Source organism: Octodon degus, unplaced genomic scaffold, assembly GCF_000260255.1.
Source record: "Octodon degus isolate 3935 unplaced genomic scaffold, OctDeg1.0 scaffold00081, whole genome shotgun sequence".
Classification (NCBI taxonomy): domain Eukaryota; kingdom Metazoa; phylum Chordata; class Mammalia; order Rodentia; family Octodontidae; genus Octodon; species Octodon degus.
Genome location: NW_004524657.1, coordinates 2045909 through 2049916, shown reverse-complemented (window position 1 = coordinate 2049916; position 4008 = coordinate 2045909).

Sequence of the window (4008 nt, the reverse complement as noted above, 5' to 3'; positions counted from 1 at the left end):
AGAAGATCATCAACAGCAACTTTGAGAATCTTTACTCACACAGAATAAAAGACACTGAAGAAATGCACAGATTCTTAGAAAGGCACAAATTACCAAAACTAAATCAGGTAGATATGAGAACTCTCAATAACCCAATAACAGCCAATGAAATACAAAATGAAATTTAAAAAAAGAAAACATACCGACCAAGAAATGTCCAAGTCCTGATGGATCCACAGCTGAAGTCTACAAGAAATTTGCAGAAGATATAATCCAAATTCTCCTCAAACTCTTCAGTGAAATTGAAAAGGAAGCAATCTTCCCAAAATCATTCCTGGAAGCAAGTATTACTGATTCCAAAACCAGAGAAAGATGCAAATAAAAAAGAGAACTACAGGCCAATCTCCCTCATGAACACAGATGCAAAATCCTCAATAAAATCCTAGCAAATAGAATATAGAAAATCATCAAAAAGATTACACCATGACCAGGGAGAGTCATCCCAGGGGTGCAAGGATGGTTCAATATATGCAAATCTCAAAATGTAATACATTATGTCAACAGAGGCAAATCTATAAACCACACGATAATCTCAACTGGTGCAGAAAAGGTTTATGACAAAGTCCAACACTCATTCCTGTTCAAAGTCCTACAGAAAAATTGGAATAGAAGGCCTCTACCTCAATCTGATAAAAGCCATCTATGACAACCCACCTGCTAATATCATTTTAAATGGAGAAAAACTGAAGTCTTTTACTCTCAGATTTGGTACAAGACAAGGATGTCTTCTATCACCCCTCCTATTCAATATAGTTCTGAAGACATTTTGCTAGAGCCATTAGATGAAAGAGAGAAATAAAAGGAATAAAATAGGTAAAGAAGAAGTTAAATTATCATTATTTGCAAATGATATGATACTTTACTTGGAAGACCCAAAAACTCCAACAAGAAGCTACTAGAATTGATACACAAATTCAGAAGCATAGCAGGATACAAAGTCAATACCCAAAAGTCAATAGCATTCCTCTACACAGACAACAAACACACTGAGAGAGAAATTAGAGAAATAATACCTTTTACAGTAGCACTGCAGAAAATGAAATACCTTGGAATTAATCTAACTAAAGAAGTCAAAGATCTTTTCAAGGAAAATTACAGTACTCTGAGAAAAGAGATCATAGAGGATTTCAGAAAATGGAAAGATATTCCCTGCTCCTGGATAGGGAAAACCAACATCGTGAAGATGGCCATACTCCTAAAATTTCTGTATAGACTTAATGCAATCTCTACCAAACTACCACCAACATACCTCATAGACCTAGAGAAATCCTTCCTAAAATTTATTTGGAACCAGAAAAGACCTAGAATGGCAAAGGCAATCCTGGGCAATAAAGACAAGGCAGGAAACATTACAATTCCTGACTGGAAATTAGACTACAAAACTACTGTGACAAAATCATCATGGCACTGCCAATGAAATAGACCTGAGGATCAATAGAATAGATTAAAAAATGCAGAAGTCTCTACGAACATACTTAGCCACCTTATCTTTGACAAAGGGGCCAAATTTTATCTTTGCTTATTGGAAGAAATATAACCTCTTTAACAAATGGTGCTGGAGAAATTGGTCCTTTACATGCCAAAAACTAAAACTTTACCCAGGTCTATCACCACGCACTAAGCTAAAGTCAAAATGGATTAAAGATCAAAACATTAAAACAAAAACACTAAATCTCCTGGAAGAGAAAGTAGGATGAACTGTTGAAAACATAGGGGTAAACAAACAGTTCATGATCAAAAGACAAACTGCGTGGGAAATAATGGAAAGAATTAACAATCAACAACTGGGACTTACTTTTATTGAGAACATTTTGCACATCAAAAGGAATTACCTTCAGAGTGAAAAGACCACTCACAAATTTTTTAAAAATCTTGACAATTAAGCCCTCAGACAAAGCTCTTCTATCAAGAATTCATTAGAAACTAAAAATCTTTAGGCCCCCAAAATTTAAAGGTCCAATTCAGAAATGGGCATCTGAGATGAACATACTCTTCTCAGAGGAAGAAATACAAGAAACTAATAAATACAAGAAAAATGCTCTACATCACTAGCCATTCATGAGATGCAAATTAAAACAACACTGAGATACCATATCACCCCAGAAAGAATGGCTCTCATAAAGAAATCAACCAACAGCAAATGTTGGAGAGGCTGTGTGGAAAAAGGAACCCTTCTCTACTGCTGGTGGCAATGTAGACTGGTGCAACTGTTATGGAAATCAGTGTCGAGACTCCTCAAAAAACTAGAACTAGAAATCCTATTCAATCCAGCTATCCCCCTTCTAGAAATTTTCCCAAAAGAACTGAAAACATCTTATCATAGTGATATATTTGTATCTATGTTTATAGCAGTACAATTTGTGATAGCCAAATCTTGGAAACAACCAAAATAACCATCACCTGAGGAATGGATGAAACAGATGTGGTGTTTTTATACAATGGAGTATTACTCAGCTATAAAGAAAAATAAACTCTAAATCTTCATATTTAAGTGGCTGTCACTTGAAGACATGCTCATAAGTGAAATAAACCAGACCCACAAGTGTAAATATGGTATTTCCCCCCTATTGTAAGAACTCAAAGAAAAAATAGAAATTGAAAGGTATAACACAGTTACATGGAAAGTGAGAACTTAAGGATCAAACAATGAGGAGAGAACAAGGAAAACTGTTAGGACTTATAGCAGGGGCAAGACCATACATTTATATAAACAAATGGTTAAGGCAATGGTCCTAAGAATCTCCATCAGGTTTTTGAAAATAGTTAATGGGTAGCATTCTCAGCCTGACCAACACTATATGCTGATATCTGTGAACTAAACAACTACACTAAGGATAGCAACATGTAACACTACAACCATGCCTGGAATACCTATCATTTTGGTCTTCTAAATGTGTGTTGCTTCTCATGTCATATCAATTATTGTTATATTCTCTTTAAAGTAAATGTTTGTAAAAAAAAAAGTAATAAAAGAAAACAAGAGACAAAAAGGTCATAGGATTGTCCTGTTACAACGTTACATATGGTTTGATTTCTAAATTTCTGTGCAGAAATGTGTAATTATTTTTTATATTCTACATGGATTTAAAGTTTAGAATATCCATGGTTGTTGGAAAATATCAGTTCCATGTATGTCTAAGGCGTCTGATATTCAGACAGATAATGATGTTAAGCTCACCTGCCTAAGTTATGGTGTAATAATATCATTAAGCTTCTCTTCTGGATGTTTAACAACTAAAGTTTGCAGAACAAAAATTAGAGAAATAGAGGGTCTACAAGAATAGCCAATATTTTGGCCCTAGCACTTCAAGGTCAGTGAGAACTCAGGACATAAGTGATCCTGTGCTGTGACATCGTGTAACTCAGTGGTGTCCCAAAGTTTCTGTCCAAGGAGATTATGAGGTCATAAAATAAGTGGTTAACTATGTAGAGTGTGCCTCAGGAGAGTCACTTAGAGCAAAAAATCTCTCAGGTTTTCACAGAAGGCAAATTGGTCAAGCAATGACTGTGGCTCATCCAGATGGTTGACTCTGATGAAAGATCTACAAGGAGCTGTACATGGCTCCACGGTAAATCCTGAGGGGATTTGACTGACGTTGTCAGATACAAAACTTACATTTCTTGTTATATAGGTCTTGCTTTAACTTGGTCTTAACCATCCAGCAGAAAAATATAACCATGAGATATAAAAGTAATACCATAATAATATGCTGAGCTGTAAAAGGCTCAAGTGAACAAATTGTGACAATTGCCAATTCTGCTGATAACACACCACTATTATGGACTATTGGACTATGTTGTGTTATTTTCTGAATTCAAGTACCTACAATATTTGAACTTACATCAAGTATAAAAATGTTCTTTAAAAACTTCTCCAAATACCGCTTCTCTAATAGCAATGTAACACCCACCTCTAACAAAATGAAACAAGAGGGATATAAATGAAAGACCATTTTGTAGTGAAAATAC